General features: G+C 47.8%; 1 long non-coding RNA gene and 10 other non-coding genes across 11 annotated transcripts; 2 read left to right on the top strand and 9 right to left on the bottom strand.

The window, feature by feature from the left end:
• Positions 1-772: 772 nt before the first annotated feature.
• Positions 773-8199, top strand: LOC125940917 (uncharacterized). Its single transcript, XR_007464079.1, has 3 exons — positions 773-903; positions 7356-7516; positions 8091-8199. It is a non-coding gene; the product is annotated as an uncharacterized LOC125940917 (long non-coding RNA).
• A 1440-nt stretch (positions 8200-9639) lies between these two features.
• On the top strand, positions 9640-9731 carry Trnay-gua (transfer RNA tyrosine (anticodon GUA)). Its single transcript is given in 2 exon segments — positions 9640-9676; positions 9696-9731. It is a non-coding gene; the product is annotated as a tRNA-Tyr (tRNA).
• Positions 9732-15595: 5864 nt separating this feature from the next.
• Positions 15596-15668, bottom strand: Trnaa-agc (transfer RNA alanine (anticodon AGC)). The gene has a single exon. It is a non-coding gene; the product is annotated as a tRNA-Ala (tRNA).
• A 462-nt stretch (positions 15669-16130) lies between these two features.
• Positions 16131-16203, bottom strand: Trnaa-agc (transfer RNA alanine (anticodon AGC)). The gene has a single exon. It is a non-coding gene; the product is annotated as a tRNA-Ala (tRNA).
• A 195-nt stretch (positions 16204-16398) lies between these two features.
• Positions 16399-16471, bottom strand: Trnaa-agc (transfer RNA alanine (anticodon AGC)). The gene has a single exon. It is a non-coding gene; the product is annotated as a tRNA-Ala (tRNA).
• Positions 16472-24638: 8167 nt separating this feature from the next.
• Positions 24639-24711, bottom strand: Trnaa-agc (transfer RNA alanine (anticodon AGC)). The gene has a single exon. It is a non-coding gene; the product is annotated as a tRNA-Ala (tRNA).
• A 188-nt stretch (positions 24712-24899) lies between these two features.
• On the bottom strand, positions 24900-24972 carry Trnaa-agc (transfer RNA alanine (anticodon AGC)). The gene has a single exon. It is a non-coding gene; the product is annotated as a tRNA-Ala (tRNA).
• A 193-nt stretch (positions 24973-25165) lies between these two features.
• Positions 25166-25238, bottom strand: Trnaa-agc (transfer RNA alanine (anticodon AGC)). Its single transcript has one exon. It is a non-coding gene; the product is annotated as a tRNA-Ala (tRNA).
• Positions 25239-25434: 196 nt separating this feature from the next.
• Positions 25435-25507, bottom strand: Trnaa-agc (transfer RNA alanine (anticodon AGC)). Its single transcript has one exon. It is a non-coding gene; the product is annotated as a tRNA-Ala (tRNA).
• A 196-nt stretch (positions 25508-25703) lies between these two features.
• Positions 25704-25776, bottom strand: Trnaa-agc (transfer RNA alanine (anticodon AGC)). The gene has a single exon. It is a non-coding gene; the product is annotated as a tRNA-Ala (tRNA).
• Positions 25777-25970: 194 nt separating this feature from the next.
• Trnaa-agc (transfer RNA alanine (anticodon AGC)) lies at positions 25971-26043 on the bottom strand. Its single transcript has one exon. It is a non-coding gene; the product is annotated as a tRNA-Ala (tRNA).
• Positions 26044-26126: the final 83 nt, after the last annotated feature.

Raw genomic sequence — 26126 nt, 5'->3', positions numbered from 1 at the left:
CAGTTTATAAGTTTTGTGACGCACTTTACTTCGAGAAATTCAATTATTTCAATAACGTGTTTGCGCCAGGCGGAGGGTCTACTAGAATGAGGATATATGCTGCACTCCGGCACACCTGCGTGCAGGCTCTGTCCGTTGCATCGGTCGCGCAGAGTGTGCTGCGACCGTAATTGACATCAGGGCAAGACTGTTAAATAATTACAATGACGTTCACTTCGTGAACGCGGGTTACGCGGAAGCGTATGGACGCCGCGGAAGCACCAACGGAAAGGGCGCGAACGAGGTCGTGGACGCTACATTGACCTCGACGGTGCGACGCCTTGTGGTGGTGGCACTTGTGTGACGTCGGCAACAGCTGCGCTAGGCATCCACTTTCACAGGGTCGAATGGAGGCAGAAAATTTATCTTTGTCGTTTCCTTGAAACAGGTGTGGTAGTGTGACCACAAGCAATAATAAGTCACCCAATGAATGAAATTGCTTATTAATGAATTGCTTATCAATGAATGAATTGCATTGCGTATCACCAAATGAATGAAATTGCTTATTAGGCGCAAGAGCGCCTAAAAGAACCGGTTAAGCAATTGCACGCAGCTCAGATAGACATATTGAGTCGTACACGTAACGAATATGAGATGCGTAAAAAAGCAAATGAACATGTTCAAAATGACAAGGCAGTATTTTCACGATGGTTCGCTGTGCAGTCACGCGGGCAAGTACGGACTCGACGGCGACGGTTCTGCCCACGCCTCCCGACACGGAGGACCTACTGGCCGAGCTGGCCAACATGCCTAGAGACGTTATAAGGGACGTGTTCAGAACCACCACCCCGAGGGCCACGACGTCTTCCGTTTTGCCGGAGACGAATGCCGACAATGAAATCACTTCGACGGAGGAGAATACAGGTGGCGTATTAAAGCGACAGCATTCTTTATCCAATAGGCGATGTCTAAAACATGGTGGCTGTGACGTATTTCCGGCTCTGCAATTGCTTCTGGCGTATTCATTCCGGCAAAGACATTGCTCCCGAGATCACTTCCTGTTACTCCAATGAAGCGGCATATGGGCGCAATGGACGCTGGAGTTACTGTACATGCTCCCTCCGGGAGCAGAGTTGCGCACAGGTCCGCCATCTTGCCCGCTGACGCATCCGTGCTAAGCAGAAAAGCCACTCTTCTTGAATACAGGATACCGCGTGTCTCAGCTGCCGTGTGTGCTTGCTCCTTCATTCCGCGAAGGCCAGGTGGCGCGGCGGGTGGCAGTGCAGGCCATAGAAACTTTACGGTGCAGGCGCAGCCGTGAAGTTGGCATTCCCTCAAAAGGATGCTTTATTGCGCATGTGACCAGATTTGACGAATAGGGACGCGCAATATCAGATGCGCAACTCTGCTCCCCAAGGGGAGCACATACACTAATTCTAATGGACGCTGGACTTGGGCGCCATCTATTGCGCACTGTGCATGGTTGGACGGACGACGTTCTCGCATGAAAAACTGAAGGGAAAAACAAATGTAACGAGGATGAGGGCGAAATAGTGGAGAGGAAGGAGGGAGCCCGATTGGTTGGCGCAGGCGGCAGCAGCTGCGCCTTGGAGGAAAGAAACACACTATAGTCGGGTACAACTTAAGAAGGCAGGAGAGGCCCCACCCAGTTGACCGAAGCGCGGCAGTCGATTGCCTCTGCAACTAAAGAAATAGTCCCGCTGACGCGACTCGGCCCCGTTCGAAGGGCGCTGCCATGTACTCCGTCAGTGGGATCACCGGCCGTTCGGCTCGTGACGTCAGTCTAGAGTGTGCGCCCATTGGTGGAGGCTCGTGCGCATCCGCCTTCGAGCTGAAAATGCCGCTGCCTTCTGAAGTTGTACCCGACTATAGGAGGGAGCACTGCGTCACTGCCATCTTTCGCAAGCCAACTCTCCGCGGAGCTATCTTCTTTGTCTTTTATCTCTGAAAAATTCGGTCTTAAGCGGGAGTAGACTCAGCCGAATGTGCATGGTTACCCGTAGGTTTTAAATGACGCACACTAGTTCGGATGCTTTGCCAACTGCTTTGTGCACATTTTCACCCGTCGTGTTCGCTCAACTTCAATATTTTATGTGGTTTATATTGCAGCATCCGCCGCGGTGGCTCAGTTAGCTAAGGCGTTGCGCTGCTGAGCACGAGGTCGCGGGATCGAATCCCGGCCGCGGCGGCCGCATTTCGATGGAGGCGAAATGCAAAAATGTCCATGTGCTTGCGTTGTAGTGCACGTTAAGGAACCCCAGGTGGTCAAAATTAATCCGAAGCCTCCCACTATATGGCGTGCTTCATAATCAGAACTGGTTTTGTCACGTAAAACCCCAGAAAGAAGAAGAAAGAAGGCTAATAGTGCAGCGTAGACATCTATAGTATTCGTTTCGATGTGCCAGTTTACCAGCCACACGTTGCTGGCGGTCCCACTGTCTTTTCGGAAGAGCGTGCGCTAGCTAACGCTGCGGTGGAAGACACTAAAATTAGTGCAACATGTTAGGCCGACTTTTCCTGGCTTCATTTTGAGGACAAGCTCTTCCTTGGCGGTTTCAAGTGGTTTTGGTGTACGCGGGATTTGGGTATCTATCTGGCTTCTCGGTCAAAAAACGGCCCTTTCGCGTCGCCAGAGCGCCCTATAGAGAGTCGCAAAAGGTATCAAAATGTAAGCCTCAGTGAGACATGAAGCGAGAATAAGTCGCAGGGTAGATAAAATTAACGGTACATGCGCAATTATTGAATCTAAAATTACCCGCATTGCACCATGGGCTGCACCTATCTCTGGGATCGGCCCACTTGGTCGAAAAAGAAGAGCGTGTCAGCCAAAGCCGACGCGAAAGAAGACAGCGTCGACGTACATGCGAGTAAGAAAAAGCCAATGAAAAAAAAAAAAAAACTCGACATGAATAACAAACGTAGATGGTCCGGAATAATATCTAAGGTCTGACATTGGAACGAAGAAAATAATGCAAAATTGCATCATATTTTCATCATCAGAAGCAATAAAAAGCAGTTGCGAACAGGCTGAAAGCACGCCTTCAAATCAACACTATGTTGAAGGCATCCCCGAAACGAAAGCCTAATACGCCAATACTTAGTGCTAAAGATTCCTTTCCCCAAAAGATCGATTGCTCGAAAAGCACCGCCACGTTCGGCTTTGGTAGGCATCTCCTGTAGTACTGACATAAACCGCAGCATGCCCAGGCATTTTGGACGTGCGCACAGGAGTGCACCGCATGAGCGCTTTTTCTTGTGGCGAAGACGCAAGCTCAGCGCACACGCTTCAGTGCACGCGATATGCTGGAGTACCGACTTTATATACCGACTATCCAAGTTAGCGCAAGGGTGAATTCTGGTTTGAGTCTACTAGAAAAATTCACAGGGTCTCTTATGTTATCCCTAAGACCTACTTGAAAGCGAAAGCCCAAGTGGCGGTGCATTAAAGACCGACCCCCTTAATTCGCTTAGTCATCCCCCTTACTCATCCTCTTAATTCGCTTACACATAGAAGACGATGACGACGGTGGCCCGCACACCATCAAAATTGTTGCGTAAGCGTTTGCATATAGGTAAGACATACGGGCGCATGAGCCATTGATGATGATATAGTTTTTGTACCTTTCGTGTCATCGACGCGTTTTCGCTCAAGGACTTTGAAGGTCGACTGAAGGATGAGACGTACATGTAAGGCTTTCGTCTTAATAAGGTTGAGTGGGCCGAACGGCAATCTCCCGCTGAGGCGCCGCGTGAGGAAAAGTTCTGCGAGGGCGCTGCGAGCGAACTGGATTGGGGCGAAGACGCGCTCCGTGGCATATTCAACGTATTTTCGCTGAGAACGCTGAGACCGATTGTGCATGTGCGCTCTTTGTGTGGTGCTTTAGTTCTACTGCAAATTTATATTTACGCCATTTGGCACGTATATATATATTTCAGGCATAGATTCTAAAACAGGACGTCTTCAAATTTTCTGTTACTTTGAAGTGCGTCGTTTGCATCGAGAGCGCGCGTTCGCTGCGCGGACGCGCCAGGGGTTCTTTGACTTGTACCTGTGTTTTTCCATTTCGCCACCATCGAATTCCTTAAGAAGAGAAACGCCATAGCCTCTACCCATAGCCACTAAGATATCGTGCTGGCGTTGTATTTTTCCTTTTCTTTCTTTTTCTTTGGCAGAAAATCCGACGCCGGACTTTCTGCGACACGGGGCCCTTAACGCTATCGCGTTAAAGCATTATATTATGTTGGATCTGTCCTGCTACATGGCACTTTCATAATTAATGTTGGAGCAAGTTACGTAAGACACATGGTATAATATGGGGATGCTTTTTATGTTAGATGAGTACACGCGGGTCTTTAGAGGTGATTGTAATAATTTCATTTATTGATACATGGGACTCGTCCTATATTAAGCCGGGTCTTTTATTTCAACGTTAACACATATATATTTCGCCTGTGGCATCTAACGCAAATCTACCCATTAGCTGGATTACTCGAACAGGGAGACATTACACTGGAAATCAAGATGCAAATTGACTAGTAACAAGATTTAATAATTGAGTTTTACAGCGATTTTTCGTGGCGTGCTCACCCAACAAACCGGCAGCTGGAAAAGGGGTGTGTGTTTCAGTTTCCGCGTAACAGAATTATATTATCTCGTATATTCGAATTACAATCCGATGCTATAATGCCTTTACGTTGTGTGTAAGTCGTACTTTACGAATTTTCTGACACATTTTACTTTGAGAAATTCAATTTTATCAATAACTCACATGCAAAAGTTGGAGGGCCTAGAAGAATGAGGATGCTTGAGGATGGACCTCAAACGGCAGCTGGACAAGGGCTTTGTCCTTTAGCTTCCAGCAACAAGAATTAAGTTTTGTATTCAGTGTTACAATCCGAAGCTATCATGTCTGCAGCTTGTGTGTAAGTCGTACTTTTCGCATTTTTCTGACCTCATTTGCTCTTAAGCCTTAATTTAGTTCAATAAGGCGCTTGCGGTTGGCGGACGGCCTAGAAGAATGACAATGTACGTGGCACTTCCTCACGCCTGCGTGCATGCGTGACGTACGCCGCTTGTATACTGGTGGGGCTTGCGTGACGTCGTCTGACGTCAGTTGGCGTGCTGGTACTTGTGTAACGTCCGCACCAGCTTCGCTGTACATCCACTTTCTCGGGATGAAATGGTGGCGTACTCGTTTTTTTTTTTTTTTAAGCATGCAGTGTAAAAAAATTAACGTGGCTTACGGGCCAAATGTTAGTATATAGAATGGATAAATAAACGCGTTTTCGGCGCTCGAGGTACGACCGCAATAAACGATCACTTAGCAATTACTCCGCATTCTGTAACGCGAGGAAGACACAAACATAACCGGGACGTCGCGCTCCGTTTTTTTTTTTTTTTCCTGTAAAAAAATACTTCAAGTTATTTTGCAAACCGGGTGCCGGGTGGGGCAGATATGTTTTACTTGTTTAAAGCGGCAAGTCGAAAGATAACATATGGTTTTCCGTCTGCGTTTCGCAAGGCCTACTGACGGAAAACTAAATGCGCAAAAATGCACGCGAGAGACACCTGCTTGAACAAGCAAAATATTTGTTCTCCAAGGGAACTACAATGACATATAGTAGAATGAAAGCTGACACTGCAGCCGATATGCACCCGCAAACAGCACGCGGCATAAAAAGATAGAAAGAAAGAACGATCCTCCACTCGAAGCACTTCCACCACTTCAGCGAGTTGAGCACAGCGCCGTCCATCGATTGAAGATGCTAAGCTTCTCAAGAATGGTTGCTGAGTGTCAGTCAAGGGCAGTGGCCACTTCTGTCGAGGTAGCGGTGCGACTTCTGTCTTGAGTCCAGGTGGAGTGTTGAATGGAAGAACATTCTGGAATACGGGAGTTCTAGTTTAGGTATTATCTGGTGCGTCACCGTCGCTCTACAACGTGATCTCTCCGCGCCGCTTGTCTCAAGAATGAAAAAGACACATTCGAGGAAGCCTAAGCTTCGCGTTTAAGAGTGGAACGTGATATAATTCAAATATCCCTGGCTGCTTATCAGGGTTCCCGGCAAATGCAGATTTCTTTTTTCTCGAACTTCGCCTCCGCATGCGGCTGCAGAGGAGGCGAGCGCCATCTGGATGGCGTTCTTGCAAGGAGCAAACCGCGGCGCGCCGCAGTGTATGAGTGGCAGAAATGCTGGAAAAGGGGCTTTTGTATGAGTTTCCGCGTAAGAGAGTTATGTTTTCTCGTATATTCAAATTACAATCCGACGTTCATCACGTCTGTACGTTTTGCGTACGTCTACATTACGATTATTCTGGCGCATTTTACTTCGAGAAATTCAATTAGTTCACTAACGCTTCGGCGCCACGCGGAGGTCCTGCGTGGTCGGGTTGGTTCGGGATGATTTTCTGGGTCGCGGACGCCGATGCCGACGCGTGGATTTTCTGCGACACGGGGCCCTTAACCCTGTCGCGTTAGTACCAACCCGCTCGACAAACAATCCTTCTTTAAATCAAATGGGCGCTTAACGCACTGAATCTGCACAGGAGGACGCCGCAGTGGAGGACTTCGTATTTGTACCGATCGCATAGGGTTGGAACCCAAATTTAAGTAGACGAGCGTTTTTCAGTGGCGCCTCCTCTGGAATGCGGCCGCCGTGACCGGTAAACGAACCCGCGACATCGTGCAGCAGTGGAGTCACATAGCCTCGGCGCTACCGCGGTGGATGCTGCGTCTTTCTGAGCGGAAGTATTTACCGTGTGGTCGGGCGCTTTGTCGTTCTCTAATAGGGCGTGTATAAAACGTCCTAAGTGACGCGGAAATTATGGCGAATGCTTATCGATTCCGTAAAATTGGTACGGAAGGCTAATAGAATCGCGGGAGTGCGTGAGGGAAACATTTAAAATAGCGATATGAAAGTCGATACAAAAGAATACAGGCGGAGAAGCGCACAAAAGCGCTGACAAATAAGGTGCAGTCTCGAGGAAAAATTTGAGACCAATGGTGGCACAGTTTTTTTTTTTTTTTTAAGTCTTGGTATGCCGGTGGGCATCAATTGGTACATGGTACAGCTTACATGCGTGTGCTCGCACAATGCAACGTATTGAAGCAATTCCACGTTGTGCCTTATAATCAGATCGTGGTTTTGATACGTAAAACCCCATAATTTAATCAACTGTCGTTTTTTGTATCGCTATTACTTACGCTAGGGGGCGCTCAGGCAGAGACCGACAGATTTCCTGATGCGCGATCGATGCTGATCCTCATTCTCGTCGGCCGTGCTGTTTTGCGTACTTGTTTTCTGCGCATTTTCACTGACCGAAACAAAGCTTTGATGAGTGACAAATGTACCAACAGATGCTCTCGGGAGGTCCGCCGAGGACAGCGTTGGCCCTGCCTCTCCGACCGAAACAGCCTCGGGAATCATGGACTCCTCGAAGGATGTTGAGTCCGTCCCGGAGGGCTCCAACGATACAGTCGTCATAGGTGGCCGCAATGCCTGACACTTCAGAGGGCAGGTCAGTAACAGCCCTTATCAACAAATGGAGAGATGTGGGACATCGAGGAGTAGCAGTGATGATGATGTCATCGCCCGCTTTGAAACTTTCTTGCACATTTAAATACTTAGATATATTTATACTATTTTAAATATAAGAAAAGTTCTGGCAGTGCACATCTCGCGACTTCCGTCGAACCTAATGCGATTAGCATTCAAGCAATGTAGCTTAAATGTAGCTTAAAATAATACGGCACTTTTGAAAGTATATTCAGTAGTGCTGTTGCTTAAGCGCGTGCCCTGTGCATCCGTAGCCTTCCGATAATTGCCCCAGAATGTCTCTAGATGCCTACGCCGAGATTTGGAATAATATTCATAGTGGCCAGGATTCCTGCTAAACAATACCTGCTTTGATGGTGAGTCCCATTTCGTTAACAGAAGTTATCCTTCTTTGTGGTGACTCATTCGCGTTGCGGAAAATGATCGCAACGACTCCGCATGACGTCACGTTGGAAATGAGTAGCAAAACGCTCTCCTGCCTTTATGAAGACATTACCTTAGTATAGGATGCCCTCTGTATTCCTTTCTTGTTGCAGGCAGCTCCGTCTCAGACTCGCCACGAGGAGCTCCGCCTAGGTGTGTTGAAGAGGACATAACATAGAAACGAAAAAAGAGCACCAGCACCATGACACAATATGCTTACTGCTTCCATGCGCTGCCTGGCTATTAGCAAGCTACAGTGCCATCATAACAACCAGCTTTGAACATAATGAATCTGAGAGGGGCTTGAAGGCGCATTAGTTTGACAGAAAAGATTACGCTTAATCTAGACTTGTTTCGCTTCGCATATAGTCACTAGTGACATTTTCTTGCGCATATGGTGGGATTATTAAGTATATAGAGAAAAGGGTTTTTGAACGTAAAAGGGTGCATATAGCTTAGGAAGGAAGATATGAAAAACTTAAGTGTTACGACGACTCGACGGTTTTACGGAACTGAGTACGCATCCGTCAATGTTCCCATTCGAAATATAAGACTGCAATAATGAGACATAATTTTAAGAACGTGAGACCTCCAGTGAAGCACCTTCGCGCATACTTACGGGTTCAGTAAATGATGTGACCATGAAACATTATCATAAGCTCGTTTTTATAGTTCCCAGTACATTTGCAAAAGAAAAGAGAAAAAAAAGTAAGGCCGTGCGCTGCAATGATGAACGTCTAATCAATTTCACTTCATTCATTTGTTAAAATGGTTCCACGGCCGAGAATAAATGTGATATCCGACGCAGACTCTGTGCCAACACGTACGGCGGAAGCCTTGTTTAATCGTTGCTCACGGCAAAACATAGTTCGCGCAGTGATTTTGATCGATCCGTGTCAGTCATTGCCTCACGGGTGAATAAAGCTTCCACGAAGTGTTTATAAACCGACCTTCTCCATCCGCAGTGCTTCCACCAGTTCCCCTTTACGTGTGAAGTCGACCCCAAAAGGTCGAGGTAGCCGGGCTGACCCACGTGCACCGACCAGGCTGGATTTATATGCTGTCAAGTTTACCGCTAATTAAGGACGAATGCAGAGAAAGAAAAATACGAAACGACGACACGCGCGGGATTCATGTTTCGTGTTTTTCTTTCTTTTTTTTTTCGTCTTTTATTAGCGGACAACGTGACAAGCAGTAAACACCAACTCGGTCAAACTCAAGTTCTTCTGAATTTATATGCATTTTGCGAAACGGGTCGATCGAGTGAGTAAATGAAAGCGTTCGAGGGGCCAGGACCTGACGCAAGCCATACGTTCTTTCGGCCCGACTTGCTACCGCTTACGCGGACCCGTAGATTGGGTTTCAGACCAATCGGCCTACTCGGCCCGTCTTTCCCAGCTTCTTGCGGGCGTACCTTTTTTTCTCCTTTTTTCTCTTTATTTTCTTTTTTTTAAACGGCAACCTGCAAAAGCACTGCCGACGCGGCCGTGAGGTGGACGTGCGCTGGCATTCATCCAGCTGCTATTTGTGCTGGCACCGAAACCGACCTTCTTGCGACGACTAAACCAGTTTAGTGCAAAGCCTATGCACCTCCACGGCTGTAGTTCTGGCTCATTCATGCCGGCACTGGCCAGCCATGCTGGCACGCACGTTGTACACGTACCGTCGATAGCTCAGTTGGTAGAGCGGTGGACTGTAGAGGCCTGCCCAACGCGGACATCCATAGGTCGCTGGTTCGAATCCGGCTCGACGGACTCCATTTTTTGTCATAATTTTAATTAAGTTTTACATCAGGCACGCCTCCTGCGTACAGAAGGCGTAAACCCGGCTAAAGTTGTTGCGATTTTTTTTTTCTGTCTAGACCGTGAGGTAACGCGGGTATTGTTCCCAGCACACTACCGTTCTACCGAGTCTAGTTTAATACATATGAAATTCATTGAATTACTCTGCTGTATTGAATAAATTTTGAGCATAAAAGAGAAGCAGGAAAGAAAATCGTGAGCACACACGAGCGCTTTTTGCGTGATTTATGGGGTTCCAAATCTTTTTGTCCTGCATGTCGCAGCAAGAACATCTTCAAAAGAATTACGGTTCTAAGCATTGCGTTTCTGTTGACATCTTCCGGAAATGCGCATTCCTTTGTTTCATATTCTTGATCAACCTCAGAGTGTCCAGAGGGCATGCGTAATTGCCCTTCCAGTGCCGTGGTAACAGTAATTGTTACTGCTTCATCGCGGAACTTGCGTAAAAGTTATTCGTAACGGGAATATCAAGACAACGCGATGGTGATCGACTTTTCAAACGAATCGTGTCGGCAATGTAGTGTTATGTGCATCTCCTTAAACAAGGCTCTTTTACGCTCACTTCTTTATCTACTCGTCTCAAGGGCTCGACTATAAGATGTCACGGTTCAAACAAGCCTAACGACGCATTCAGACTTGCGACTAGACGACGTCCCGCGACCAATTGCGATTGGTGACCAGAAAGCTACTCAAGACGAACGATGTTCACACTGACAAATGCGACCGACGAGTCGCTAAACGGAAATATCTCGCGATATGCCGTTCAGCCGTTCACGTCTGCTTGCAATGTTATCGCCGCGTAAAATAAGCGTCAGCGTATACGGACGTCCTGTTCCTTCACATCTGATTAGTTCAGCTGTTCTGCGACTGCGGTCGCGCGACTGAAATATCGAGCAGTGCCCGAAACAGTCGCCTTTCGAGAAAAGTGACCATTTGCGACAACTTGCGACTGGTCGCTTTGCGACTAACTTGGTCGCGCGACCTCGCCTATAGTCGCAAGTGTGAATGGGCCCTAAGATGTCCTTACAAGCGCAGTCGTATTCAACCCGCAAAGCGCAACGACCACTGGCATCATTTAAGGCAGCAGAACTTCTTGATGAGATTGGGCTATTATTTTTCTGCATGGACCAGTCGATTCGCTTACGTGCTTGCTACTGTTTTATCTTCTTTTCGGGAAACCAATTATACGACATTCATGAAAGACCTCACACTTCTTACACATTCATCGCGCCAACAAATAAAATACGAGCATCGTATCCTGCCTTTAGGTTTTTAAGCAACACATGAGAATTGGTTACGAAGTGCAACCGAACTGTTCGAACAGCCATTATGGCCGCAAGCCAGTTCTCCCTGTGGCACCCGCTGTTCCTTAAATCGGACCTAGATGCGAGATTAACGCTGGAAAAATTTACATAGCTGGAATTCCAAGAACCGGGGCTATACAAAAACGACTGTGGAATATCAAGTACAAATTTACAGTACACTATGATAAAAGCTATCGGGGTGTACTCTATGGTTCTGCAACAGAGCCGTTTGCAGTATAGCGAAGCCTAGACAAGACGTTCGGCCTTGGAAAAACACACGCCCAGCAGGATCATGTTGACGGGATCGAAGCCACCGATCACGAAATGACAAACAATGCAAGCATTGCACTTTTTATTTCAACACTGGGAAAATGCTCTCGCATTTAAACATGTAGAGTTGGAACGATATAAAACGAACTACTTAGGAAGCATTGCTCAACGCACTGAAGACATAAACTGGCATTAGAAGTACCGATAACAGTTTCCAAAGGTAAGTGGTTGATTGATAATTTGAATCTTGGCAGGTCGCTTGCTTCAGATGGTCTTAATACAGCATGGCGCAAGCCGCCGCGGTGGCTCAGTTAGCTAAGGCGTTGCTCTGCTAAGCACGAGGCCGCAGGATTGAATCCCGGCCGCGGCGGCCGCATTTCGATGGAGGCGAAATACAAAAACGCCCGTGTGCTTGCGTTGTATTGAATGTTAAAGAACCCCAGGTGGTCAAAATTAATCCAGAGCCCTCCGCTACGGCGTGCCTCATAATCAGAACAGGTTTTGGCATATAATCTGCCATTATATGACATTGCTTATCAATTAGATCTCGGTAAACAGATTGACGCTATCATTATTGATTTTTCTCAAGCGTTCGATTCAGTACTTCGTTCTCACCTCTTGCAAAAATTAAATGCCGTACTAAAGAATTCCCGTCTGGTCGACTGGATTGCTAGTTTCCTTTCTAACCGGTCCCAATACGTCGACTTCAGTTCCGCAAGGTCAAATTCTTGAGGTAGGTTCTGGGGTTCCTCAATGGTCAGTCCTGGGTCCTTTATTGTTTTTAATTTATGTCGATGACCTACCAAAAAAATGTTTCTTTCAGCATTCGTCTTTATGCTGATAACTGCGTCTTATACGACGTGATTGATTCTGCGACTAATCATAAGCGACTGAACGATTCCTTGCCACCTTCGGTGATTGGTGCGAAAAATGGAAAATGAACATTAATTTCAAAAACCGTTGTTTTGCGCTTCACAAAAAGAGCCGCGCCAGTAATTGCGACATATTCCTTGAATGGATCATTTTAACCAGAGTTCGGCAATATAAATACCTTGGCGTAACATTTACTCACAATCTATCATGGTCTGCACACATTGATCAAACATGTTCTAAGGCATTAAAACAACTTGGATATTTATGTCGTACTATGCAGAAGGGTCCAAAGGATACTAAACTATTATAGTATAAAACACTTGTCCGCCCCATTATCGATTATGGCGCCACAGTGTGGTCACCCCATAACCAAAACAACATAATCAAAATAGAAGCAGTTCAAAAGAAAGCCGTCCGCTTCATTTTTCACCGGTATGACCGCTATTTTTCACCATCATCTGCCCTCCCTTCTCTGAACCTAACATTACTTTCCGTGAGTCATGACGTGGAATCTTTAAAATTTTTGCACAGCATAACTTGTTCTATCGTATTTCAGACACAGTTTGCTTATCTTTCGCCAAGCCTTCTTCTACACGTAACTTCCACGAGCTGAATCTTTTTCCTTTCTATGCCGGTACAAATACTTTCAAGTACAGCGTCTTTCCACGCAATATAGAGGTATGGAATTCCCTACCTGGCTGTCTTCATTCACTCCCGATAAGCGAATTCGAAAGTGCTCTTTATGAAAACCAGGGTGTGTAACTGCTTGAGTTAAGTTTGATTTATGCTTTGTGTATGTATTTCATTGTTTCGCTGCTTTCTGTATTGAAGAAAATGATTTTCCAGTGCTTTACCTGTTGTACTAATATTTGAATTTGCTAATGTTGTAAGATTCTTCGTTGAGTTTCACTTATTTTTTTGTTCACCACTGTATTACCCACTCCTGCAATAGCCTGCTATATGGCTGCAGAATGTACAAACAAAGAAATAAATAAAACCTGATCACTAAATAATTGCTGATGCTGGCGGAAAACGAACGCACTGAAGGTGGCGGCAGACCGGTTCTTACGTCCATGCTGTCACTAAATTACGTGCCGTGATTCATTCAATCAATCAAATATAACGTGCCTCCTTGATAGGGCAAAAGAAAAAAAAATGTGGAGGTGCTGGGTATCGATCCCGGTACCTCTCGCATGCTAAGCGAGCGATCTACCATCTGAGCTACACCCCCGACTGAGAGCTATAGGCATACACATATAACCCGATCAGTAAATACGCTGTAAACGAAAATACCCCCCCCCCCCCCCATGGGAATTTTAACAAGGTGATGTGCCCTATATACTCCCTTCCTTGAATATTTATTCCGATGTATGGGAGGAATACAACGGCATTACCTCGTTTCACTCCGCTCACAACCTGTGGGAGGATAAGGGCGGACATGACGTGATTTTATTCCGCCTTCAAAATTTTGTTCTCCCCGGGAACTCCGCACAGGGAGTTTTAAAAAACTCCCCCGCCGGAACAGGTTGGTCACGTGGTGCTTCCCATAAGGCTGTGCGCCGCGCCAGCGACCGGCCGCGTTCGGCGGAGTCGGCGGTGCTCATGGCTGACGGTTTGTTTACATCTGTGAAGTGTCGTTCCGTGCCAGCGTTTCGCCGATTTTCTTTCCTATACTTCCTTCCAGAAAGTGTTATAGGCGTGCCTGAAGCTCACTGTATCTCATCTTCACGTGCGTTAGCTGTGATCACTCTGCTGACAACGATGAATGCAAGAGCAAAGATTTCAAGTGCGGAAAAAGGCTTAGTTGTGACCACGAAGCTGCCGGTTGACTCGTGACGTCGGCTCGGGTTTCTGGCTGTGCTTCCGTGTTGCGTGACCTTGACTTGTGTTCCTCAGTGTGTTCAATACCACTTTGATGTCCTTTTGAGTATATTCTGACAACGTCCGGTGTAAAGTGCCGCGTAGCAATGGCAACAGCAGCCACTGTTTGAGCGACAACGTCCGTGATAGCCGCACATGAATGCCATATTCCGACTTCTTCACGGTGCTGTGCTTCCAGTGAGTTAGACCGTGGTGCAAGCAAGTCTTGTATGAATCTGTGTACGGATAGCCTCGCCCAAGAAATACGGTAGGACGTACTGTGAATAAAGCTTCTTACTGAGCGATGTGAATTGAATTGTTATCGCGCAGTTCTGTTTTGATCACGTCGTTGCTTCGGATATTGCATTAACATCATGCTCCATCCAACATACTGATTTAGGAGCATAGCTGCTGGCTCCGAGCGTGAGGATTCGTTTGCCAGATCAGCGATACGGCTCCGTTTCACAGCCGAGAGACATTGCTTGGACGCGGAGCAAGTAGTGCGGTCAAAAAAATGTATGACTACGCAATTTTCGGTGTTACGTAGGCTGCTACGGGTCATGCTCACATGTAATAAATTGTTGTCCCGCCACAATTCTTTCGTACGAAGCTAATTTTGTCATGAATAAAGCGCACGTACATTTTTCTTGCGTACTGTAACTAACGCACTACGTTTTGGCCGCGGACGCCGGCAGTGTGCGAAGTCGCTTCAGCGCTCACGGAATGGCATTCTAATTTTGAAAAATTATGGTATGAACGTTGTTTTTTCAATATTCTAAGTTAACAGTTCCGTGTGGATTTAGGTTTCATGTTACTTTCAGAGAGGCCGATCTCATATGTGCTAGCCTGTGAGTCGTAATTCTGAAAACACTACAGCTGCTCACTAGGCCGTTTCGAGGCCCACATTATCGTGGCTATATATACTGGCAGGCTTGCTTCTTCTTGTGTGTCGCGTGTGCATTGGATGTCTTTCACAGCTGCTCATCGGGTGTTTCTGAAATGTTTGTGTTTATGTATTGCTTGGTCTGTCTGGTCTCGTTCACTTGTTTCGCATAATTTGGCTTATTCGTGTGCGTATATTTCGGAATTTGACCCGAAGCCTCTACATAAAAATTCTCCAAACAAATTGACGTGTCTTTTTTTTTATACTCCCGGTGCACCTCGAAAAAACTCCGTCCAACTCGAAATAAAAAATAAACATGACAGAAAAAAAAAAAACTCCGAAGGCACCACGCAAAAATTCCGCCCGCACGGAGTAAAAATTATACTCCGATCATTCGGAGCATAATAAACTCCCAACCGGGGGGTCGCTAGAGGACAAGCAGCATACTCCCACCTGAAAGTTATTTCCGTTTACAGTGTACTTGCTGATGCTGGCGGGAAACGAACGCCCTGAAAGCGGCGGCAGACCGGTTCTTACGTCCGTGCTGTCACTAAATTACGTGCCGTGATTCATTCAATCAATCAAATATAACGTGCCTCCGTGATAGGGCAAAAGAAAAAAAAATGTGGAGGTGCTGGGTATCGATCCCAGTACCTCTCGCATGCTAAGCGAGCGCTCTACCATCTGAGCTACACCCCCGACTGAGAGCTATAGACATACACAAATAACCCGATCAGTAAATACTTGCTGACGCTGGCGGAAAAAGAACGCTCTGACAGTGGCGGCAGACCGGTTCTTACGTCGCGCGCTGGCACTTAATTAGGCGCAGTGTTTGATTCAATCAAATATAACGCGCCTCCGTGATAGCACAAAAGAAAAAAGAAAAAGAAATTGTGGAGGTGCTGGGTATCGATCCAGTACCTCTCGCATGCTAAGCGAGCGATCTACCATCTGAGCTACACCCCCGACTGAGAGCTATAGGCATACACATATAACCCGATCAGTAAATACTTGCTGATGCTGGCGGAAAACGAACGCTCTGACAGGGGCGGCAGACCGGTTCTTACGTCGCGCGCTGGCACTAAATTACGCGCAGTGTTTCATTCAATCAAATATAACGCGCCTCCGTGATAGCACAAAAGAAAAAAGAAAAAGAAATTGTGGAGGTGCTGGGTATCGATCCCAGTACCTCTCGCATGCTAAGCGAGCGCTCTACCATCTGAGCTACACCCCCGACTGAGAGCTATAGGCATACACATATAACCCGATCAGTAAATACTTGCTGACGCTGGCGGAAAAAGAACGCTCTGACAGTGGCGGCAGACCGGTTCTTACGTCGCGCGCTGGCACTTAATTAGGCGCAGTGTTTGATTCAATCAAATATAACGCGCCTCCGTGATAGCACAAAAGAAAAAAGAAAAAGAAATTGTGGAGGTGCTGGGTATCGATCCCAGTACCTCTCGCATGCTAAGCGAGCGCTCTACCATCTGAGCTACACCCCCCCCCCCCTTTTTTTTTTTCTTTATTGCCGTCGTCGACGTACAAAATCAAATGTTACAAATGATAAAACGTGCCAGCCACACTTTGGCCAACACAGCACTAAAATATTTTCAGTGACACCAGTTCATCCAATACAGACATCCATTGTGGTGGATCAGGCAGTACTTTGTATGCGTCTCTCACGTAAACAACACTCTCAATGAAGTGTTCTCGCACCGGTTTCACAACGATGTCTGCATGTTCAAATTGCATGCGAGTTTTCCACATCGCGTGGAGGCCCAGGACCATAATGAGGTCATACGGTACTTCCTCTGAGGTATCTATTGGCAAGAAGCGTATTCCATACGGGTCCAGGGGTAACTGCTTCTTCAGCGTTCTCTGCAGAGCGTCCCAGTGAAAGATCGGGTCCCAGCAATCTAGGAAAACATGTTCTATTGTTTCTGGTTTTTTACATAAAAAGCAGTCCGTTGTCCAGGGGATGAAAATACCCTTGCTATGAAGCCAGGTCTTAACGGGAAGTGTGTTTGTATGTAATTTGAAAAAGAAAGACTTAGTTGATGGCCTTACTGGCATTTTCTTGACTCTTTTTAGAACGTCCTGTCCGGGGCCTCCACGGTGTGGCGAACGGTACAAAGGTACAGGTAGCATCGTGTCCACAAGATCTCTGTACAATTGTTTTTTTGTAACGATGGGCAGATACTGCAGCGAAAAACGCACATTCAACATCCTATGCGCCAGCACCACTTCACGCAGGTACCCAGTCACGGTTCGCGGCATGTTCTGTGCCGACGAAACAACAAATCCTGGAAGAAGTCTACTCAGCCGTACTTGAATTAGTGTTCGAAGAAAGGGATCATTTTGATCCCGCAGAAACACAAAGCGTGACACAATTTGTCGCAAAAACAAGTGAACCAGACCAAGCCCACCTTTCTTGACCGGGAAAAACAAATTTGTTCGACTCGTCCTCTCCCAGGTAGAGGCCCAAATGAAAGTGGCGAAAATGCGGTGAATTTTTTGTACGCTTACCCGCGCAGCACACAACACATTCATAACATACCATATCTTGGAAACTAAAAAAAGGTTGCAAACAGTGGCTCTAGAAAACATTGACAATTGCTTGCCTCTCCAACGGTCAGCCTTTTCCTTTGCTGTCGAAACTTGGTCGAGCCAGTACTGTTCGGGCTCACGGTAACTTCCGAGAGGCACCCCCAGGTACTGTGTAGGTAACCTTGACCAATTCATTCGAGAAAAGGTCTCCGGCTTGTCTTCCCAACTCCCATGCCAGAAGCCATAACTTTTATCCCAGTTTATCTGGGCTCCAGTTGAATTGCAAAACTTTTCGACAACAGCAGTTGCCTCTATAATGCTCGCTTTATCAGTGCAGAAAATCGCGATGTCGTCTGCATACGCCAATATTTTAACATGTGCCGCCTGTAGTCGATAGCCTGCTATGTGTTCGTTGTTTTTAATGGTCAAACAGAGTGGCTCGAGAAAAGCAGCAAATAGAAGGGGCCAAAGCGGGCATCCTTGACGCACCGACGAGAGCACACGAAAGCTGTCGGTGAGCTCCCCATTAACAATGATTCGCGTTGAGCAGTCTTTGTACGCCATCGTTACGCCTTCCGTTATGACACTGCCAACGTTCGTATGTTCAAGTATGCATAGTAGAGCCTTGTGCGAGACGAGGTTGAAGGCTTTTGCCAAATCTATCTGCATCATCGCGACGTAATCGCCAATCGCGTCGCAACACTCTAGCACACTTCGAACCACGTGTATAGTCAACCACAAAAGTTTGCGGACCACGCGAGCGCGCGGCCAAGAGCCTCTTCGCGACACTTCCGCTACGTCACCAGCGATCGACAGCAGCGCTACGTTGAAGACGCATCCCTCCTTAAATCTATGGCCTGTCTATTTTCGCACTGTGCGCAAATATTTTCTACCTATCTCTTTCAACGTGACGCGCTCTTTGTTAGCCAGGGCTACTTGCTTATATTTTGAGAGCAGAATATCAGTACAAGTAATCAGACAGCGTATTCTTCGGCTGTTATCAGCTCTATTTTCGCGTAGCCACGCTGTTTTTTTTTTTTTTTGCGTGAGTGCGTGAGTGAGCGGTGAGGCAGCCATGGGACACAGATGCTTAGTCAGTAGGCAGAATTTTTCCGTTCCTCCCCCATCGCTAAGTGACAGTAGCGGCCGGGATTTGATCGCCTGCGCCCAGGTTTTGCTGCGCAAAGCCCGAACCACCGCGCTGCTATAGTGGTTACATTTAGAAAGATAAGAAATAATCGGGTGCGATGACTCTTTTTATAACCCTTTGCGACACGGCGTCCTCGTTTGGGGACTCGAACTTCGGAGGCGCGTCCCACGCCACGTGTTTCTTCAAATGACCTAAAACTCAGTGTGCACATTCGTGTCCGCTTCCTGATGGGACAACTAGCGGTCAGTTAACTTCATTGTCCTGCGTATTGCTGCAGATGATCACTTTGCTGGAGACACTACCATGTTAGACAATCGTTCGACGTGCCGCGTTCCAAGACCAAAGTCAAGAGTATTTTTTTTCTCCGGTCGACACGAATACAACCGAAAAAGCAAGTGTGCATGCGTTTCGGGCCTAATAGTTTATTCTTTTTATGCAAGCATTGAAGCTGACGGATTTCAGAATAATTAGATAATGAGTTATACGCTAATTAATTTTTTTTTACTGAAACTCGCACAAAGCAGCACATTGCTTCGTCTTCTTTCTTGGAATGTAATAGTGAGCGTCTTGAAATGATGCCATGCGCATTTGACGAATTTGCAGACAGTGCATCATAATTCGTGCTGAAGGGGATGAATTTATTCACAAGACATTTACAGAAGTGTCATGAAACATAGGTCTCTCAATGATCTAGTAGGAAGTGAAATGTCCGCCGTTTTCTAGCACCTTATTGATGCGTGTGGGCATCGACTCGTACAAAGATTCAGTTTTCTCCGGTCGACCGCGCAGGCTTTCCCATTCTTGTGCGATCGCTTGCCACAGCGTATCGGCCGTGCGGCCGCGGTTGGCTCGTGTGGACAGCCGTTTCTTCAACATGCCCCAGACATTTTCTATGGGATTCAAGTCGGCGCCACATGGAGGCCACTCAAGCTGGCAAACAGCATGTTCTTCTAGCAATGACTGGACGATACGTGCTTTATGGATCGGGCTGCGGTCGTGTTGAAAAAAATAGCAGCCGTCGCTGAAGGGACCGTCCAGCGCATACGGAACGAGGTGTCTAGTGATGACGTCGCAGTACCGTGACGCAGTGAAGGGCCCTTCCAGACGCACAAGGGGACCAAGGCCATCTTTGCTGATTGCTCCCCACACGCTCACGGAACACCGTCCACTGGATAGAACACTCTGTGTGTAATTAGGCAGATATCTGCAAGAAATAGCATACAATTGGGTTCCAGCGGCACGTCTAAAAATGTTGTGATTCCTCTTGCGTATGAAATTTATAATGCTGTTATAGAGTTGCAATAGAAAACGTGCAAACATCATTAGATAGTACTGAAAGACCCACTCGCAGCTTCTAATTAGCTTCAGAGTAAGTAGTACTATGAAACAATCGTTAATGTTTTCAACATAATACCACTACAGAAAAATCTCGTAATGTCCAAAAGCTCATTTTACGTGAAACATGTTGTGATGCAGAACTAGCTTCGTGAATTAACTGCCAATACACTGTAAACACACCTGCAGTTTAGTGGACGCCAAACCCGCTTCTGTTGGTCCCAGCGCGTGGAAAAAGTTGACTCGTCGCTAAAGATGACATCGCCCCATTTCTCTGTTGTCCAATCTTTCATTGCTGTAGCGAACATGAGTCGTTCTTGTAGCTGGCTGTCTGAGAGGCAGGGCTTCTGTGCTGCTACGAAAGACTGCAGGCCAAGCTCACTCAGCCTTCTTCTTACAGTCTCAGACGATACCGTGAGCGAGAGCGCTTCTCGGATATCCTCTGCACTTTGAAAAGGATCAGCCACGATGGCGGCCGTAATCAGGCGGTCCTCTTCCTCAGTCGTGGCCCTTGGACGCCCACTGCGCTCTATATCTGTGAATCTGTCATCGTCGCGGAAAGCTTGAATAATCCTATTCACGGCAGTCCGGCTCCTGTTGGTTTGGCGGCAGATTTCGCGCTGAGGTATTCCCTCTATAAATAAACGCACAATGTGCCTTCTTTCGTCAAGTGGAACACGCAGTGGCATCTTTCCAAATAGGCAATCACCACGTGGCCTGAAGCAAGTCTACTACGTTTTCAGCGACTGATGCGAAGATGCGCCTATGTGTGAAAGAAAATTTTCTATGCATCCGCTTTTTCTTTATTTTTGATGACAGTGAAACACCTCCCTACCCTTTCTCTCAAGACGCAGAAGCAGCAACACTCATTGGACCAAGATGCTGCCAACCAAAGTGCGCCAGTAAACGTCGCGTAAAAAAAAATCGTCGCAGCGCTTCGTGAAACTTATCTACCCACTGGCACACCAGTCGACAAAGGTTGCAGTGATTGCTCCGATACTGCTATCAAGCCAAATATGTGGCGGTCTTATCGCAGACAGCGCTCTGCGTCAACACAACGAACTAACAATGTCATGCACGGGAATAAAAAATTAACAGGCAGGCGAGTACCAAGAGGGCTCATATCCGGGAGAGCGCCCCTGTCGCCGCTAGGTGGCGTACAACTAGGTGGCGCGGATAGGCAGTCTGGCACGCGCTCGCGTGGTCCGCAAACTTTTGTGGTTGACTGTACATTTGTTGTAATACTGCGGCCTTTAATGCCACAAGTCTGGTGAGGCCCTACCAATGTTTTTATGACACTTTGCAGTCGTTTCGCTAAAACTTTCGTGAATACCTTATAGTCAACGTTGGCTAGAGTTATCGGGCGATATGAGCCTGACAACAACCGGTTCTTTTCGTCATCACTCTTCGGGATTAGCACGATATGCGAGGTTGTGAAAGACAAGGGCAATCTTTTTCGGTCATACGCTTCGCTGATAACTAGATGGAGGACATGAGCCAGCGCTGACTTAAACGTTTTATAGAAAGCAGCCCCTAAGCCATCAGGCCCAGGTGCTTTACCGGGCGCCAACTCGTCTATTGCGCACTCTATCTCACTCAGGGTAATGGGATGTTCTAGCCGTGCCTTAACTTCTTCTGCGAGCTTTGGCATCAGTGAAAGGAATTCCGTCTGGTAGCCATCTTTAGGTTCGCGTGGTTGACCTAAGAAGGCTTTGAAGTGATCGACGATCCCTTGTTTGATGTCGTTTTTGTCGGACGTGATGTCATTGCCTTTAGCTAGCTGGCGGATTTCCTTCCGACATGCGTACCTTTTCTCGTCTGAGAGAGCTCGTTTTGTTGGCGCTTCTCCCGCCCACAGCTTCTCAGACCTTGATCGCACAACGGCGGCTTTGTATTTCTCAGAGTCTATCCTTTCGAGTTCGGCTTTCACTTCCTTTATTTCGTTAACATACACACCAGGCTGGACACTTTCCATGCTGATGAAAAATTGCAGTTGCTGGCGAAGGTTCGTTTCTGCCTGTTTCAGGTTATGCCGAAGGACACTGCTTCTTTCAATAGCCATTGTTTTTACTTTCTGTTTAAATTCTTCCCATTTAATGGCGAAGCTTGCTAATTCGACTGAAATCAGGCTTTCTAGTTCCTTCGCAACAGCATCAACGAAAGCATCGTCATCCAGCAACTGCGCGTTCAACTTCCAGAGGTCCCAGTTAAAGGTGTGTTTTATCTGTCTTTTCCCAAAGGTGGCAGTTACCAAGCAGTGATCGCTATATGCAATGGGTTGCACATCATATTCACTACACAAGGGCACCAATTCGGCTGACACATATAACCTATCTAGCCGAGCGTGGCTATCACGCTGGAAGTGAGTAAACTGTGGGTGAGTACCACTGGCAAAGACACTACCGATATCTTCCAAGTCGTAATCGTGCACCACTGCATTTAGCAATTCAGCACTCCTATCGCGAACGTGTGAACATTTTACGCGATCGTCAGCAGTGCATACACAGTTAAAATCGCTCAACAGTATTACCACCTTGTCACAGTTTACGTACTCTTCAAGACGCTCAAAGAAGGATCACCGGTCTGTTTGAATATTCGGTGCGTAGACACAAATGACACGGAAATCCTTATCGCAAAAACAAAAATCAGCCACTAAAAGGCGCCCACTTTCACACGAAAACACTGACTGCACACAAAGGCCAAAGTTTCTTCGAATGAATACTGCGCAACCACCTGATCCACCAACAGCGTGAGAAACACACACGTCGAAGTGCGCACGAAAATTGGACACCATTCTGTCGGTTAGCTCTTGGCTCTCTATTTTGGTTTCTTGGATTCCCACAAGATGCAAGTCATTATCTAAGAGTAGGCGACTTAGCTGACATTGCCGCCTTCTTGCACCGAGCCCTCGTACATTTAACGTGGCTACACGTAGCGCTCCTTCGATATTAGCTGCCATGACTACACGGTAGAATGGTGCCCATCACAGTTACGCAGGGACGAGTGTTGATAAGGACACGCCGATAACCGCGTCGAATGCCACAAAAGGGAACACCAACCCGACCTCTCGAAAACAACACTCACATGCAACTCGGGCCCTCGTTCCTGACACATATCCAAGAGAATAGCGCTCAGGGTGACGGCCATTGCACTCACGAACCCCCCAACCCGCCTCAAGCAAAACACAGTACTGAACTACGGAGGCGGTTTGCCCGCCTGCCGTGGATCGGCCGTAATGTTCGGCCGCAGCTTCAAGGTTGGTCTCCTCATACCTGGCGCTTTGGGCGGTGGCTCGTCTCCGCCGCTGCTGTCCTGTATCATAGCCAGGCTATTGGTCTGGTCGCGCGGACGTTTCCCCGCCTGCAAGTTGGCAAGCCCGGTATGGGTGTCCATGTCTTCATGTTCAGGGGGGGTGGAGGCCGCTCCCGGGTCAGGTGGGCTCTCTTCCTCACGGTTCGGCATGGCTACAGTGCCCTCCACTTGCTCTTGCTGTTCAGTGTCGACGGCTTCATCGACATGTTGCCCCTGTTTCTGAGGTCGTGCCTCCGACTCTGCCACCTCGCCAGCTGCTTCCTTAGCCGTGGTCGATGTGTCTTCCATATCCGCCTCGTCCATGAGTAGGGCGGAGTTGTCATCGTTGCTCACGGGTCCGGTCACGCTAGCGTACGTCCGCTCGCACTGACTCTCTTCGTGACCGAAGCGTCGGCAGGCACCACACCGCGGAATGCGGCAGTCGCGACGAATATGGCACGTCCCGCGGCAGCGTAGGCAGAGAGGGGCCCTGCCCGGCACAACCACAAGAGCCAGCTCGCCGGAGACGCTCACCTGGTGTGGCAGGTCGTCAAGCATTACGCCCGGCTTCAACTTCAGCGTAACCAGTCTTGTGGTAGAGTTCTTGTCAGCCACGCCATGCACCCGCCACCGGTCGCGGGCGACGTCCGTGACCTTTCCAAACGGCGCGAAGGCAAGACGCACGTCCTCGTGAGGAACGGTGTGCAGCAGCCAATGCACTTTTAAGCGTACATCCTGGTTGGCGGGGTCAATGACGAGGCATCGGCCCTTCTTGACCTGTAGCTCACCAACGCTGATGATCTTCTTCACCGCTTCGTCGTCTTTGAAGGTCACGGCCCAAACATGGCTCATACGGTAGGCCCCGAGAGCCACCACTTCCGACAGGAGCGATAACGGGGCGAGCGCATCGCGGAAATCTTCCACCCGGTATGATCGGGCCCTGATATCACAATATAAAAAAACTGTGTTCACAACAAAACGCCCTGTTGGCAAACTCGGCAAAACAACTTGGTACTCGTTGTCCGCAACGACACTCCTGTTACCGCGGCCGCTCTGGGCCGCTGAAGCCGCTCCTACGGAGCCCGTCATCGTACGTCCGTCACGCTCGGTGGCCGGAAGCAGAATCCACTACACCACCCATCTGAGCTACACCCCCGACTGAGAGCTATAGGCATACACATATAACCCGATCAGTAAATACTTGCTGACGCTGGCGGAAAACGAACGCTCTGACAGTGGCGGCAGACCGGTTCTTACGTCGCGCGCTGGCACTTAATTAGGCGCAGTGTTTGATTCAATCAAATATAACGCGCCTCCGTGATAGCAAAAAGAAAAAAAAGAAATTGTGGAGGTGCTGGGTATCGATCCCAGTACCTCTCGCATGCTAAGCGAGCGCTCTACCATCTGAGCTACACCCCCGACTGAGAGCTATAGGCATACACATATACCCGATCAGTAAATACTTGCTGACGCTGGCGGAAAACGAACGCTCTGACAGTGGCGGCAGACCGGTTCTTACGTCGCGCGCTGGCTCTTAATTAGGCGCAGTGTTTGATTCAATCAAATATAACGCGCCTCCGTGATAGCACAAAAGAAAAAAGAAATTGTGGAGGTGCTGGGTATCGATCCCAGTACCTCTCGCATGCTAAGCGAGCGCTCTACCATCTGAGCTACACCCCCGACTGAGAGCTATAGGCATACACATATAACCCGATCAGTAAATACTTGCTGACGCTGGCGGAAAACGAACGCTCTGACAGTGGCGGCAGACCGGTTCTTACGTCGCGCGCTGGCTCTTAATTAGGCGCAGTGTTTGATTCAATCAAATATAACGCGCCTCCGTGATAGCACAAAAGAAAAAAGAAAATAATTGTGGAGGTGCTGGGTATCGATCCCAGTACCTCTCGCATGCTAAGCGAGCGCTCTACCATCTGAGCTACACCCCCGACTGAGAGCTATAGGCATACACATATAACCCGATCAGTAAATACTTGCTGATGCTGGCGGAAAACGAACGCTCTGACAGTGGCGGCAGACCGGTTCTTACGTCGCGCGCTGGCTCTTAATTAGGCGCAGTGTTTGATTCAATCAAATATAACGCGCCTCCGTGATAGCACAAAAGAAAAAAGAAAAAACAAATTGTGGAGGTGCTGGGTATCGATCCCAGTACCTCTCGCATGCTAAGCGAGCGCTCTACCATCTGAGCTACACCCCCGACTGAGAGCTATAGGCATACACATATTACCCGATCAGTAAATACTTGCTGACGCTGGCGGAAAACGAACGCTCTGACAGTGGCGGCAGACCGGTTCTTACGTCGCGCGCTGGCACTTAATTAGGCACAGTGTTTGATTCAATCAAATATAACGCGCCTCCGTGATAGCACAAAAGAAAAAAGAAAAAACAAATTGTGGAGGTGCTGGGTATCGATCCCAGTACCTCTCGCATGCTAAGCGAGCGCTCTACCATCTGAGCTACACCCCCGACTGAGAGCTATAGGCATACACATATTACCCGATCAGTAAATACTTGCTGACGCTGGCGGAAAACGAACGCTCTGACAGTGGCGGCAGACCGGTTCTTACGTCGCGCGCTGGCACTTAATTAGGCGCAGTGTTTGATTCAATCAAATATAACGCGCCTCCGTGATAGCACAAAAGAAAAAGAAAAACAAATTGTGGAGGTGCTGGGTATCGATCCCAGTACCTCTCGCATGCTAAGCGAGCGCTCTACCATCTGAGCTACACCCCTTTTTTTTTTTCTTTATTACCGGTAAGCAGCGGTACATAGTAATACCAACATAACAACATATGTACACAACAGATGGACTTCAC

Source organism: Dermacentor silvarum, chromosome 10 (genome assembly GCF_013339745.2).
Source record: "Dermacentor silvarum isolate Dsil-2018 chromosome 10, BIME_Dsil_1.4, whole genome shotgun sequence".
In the NCBI taxonomy this organism is placed as follows: Eukaryota; Metazoa; Arthropoda; class Arachnida; order Ixodida; family Ixodidae; genus Dermacentor; species Dermacentor silvarum.
Note: the sequence above shows the minus strand (reverse complement) of the source record. Positions and strands in the feature narration are given on the sequence as shown.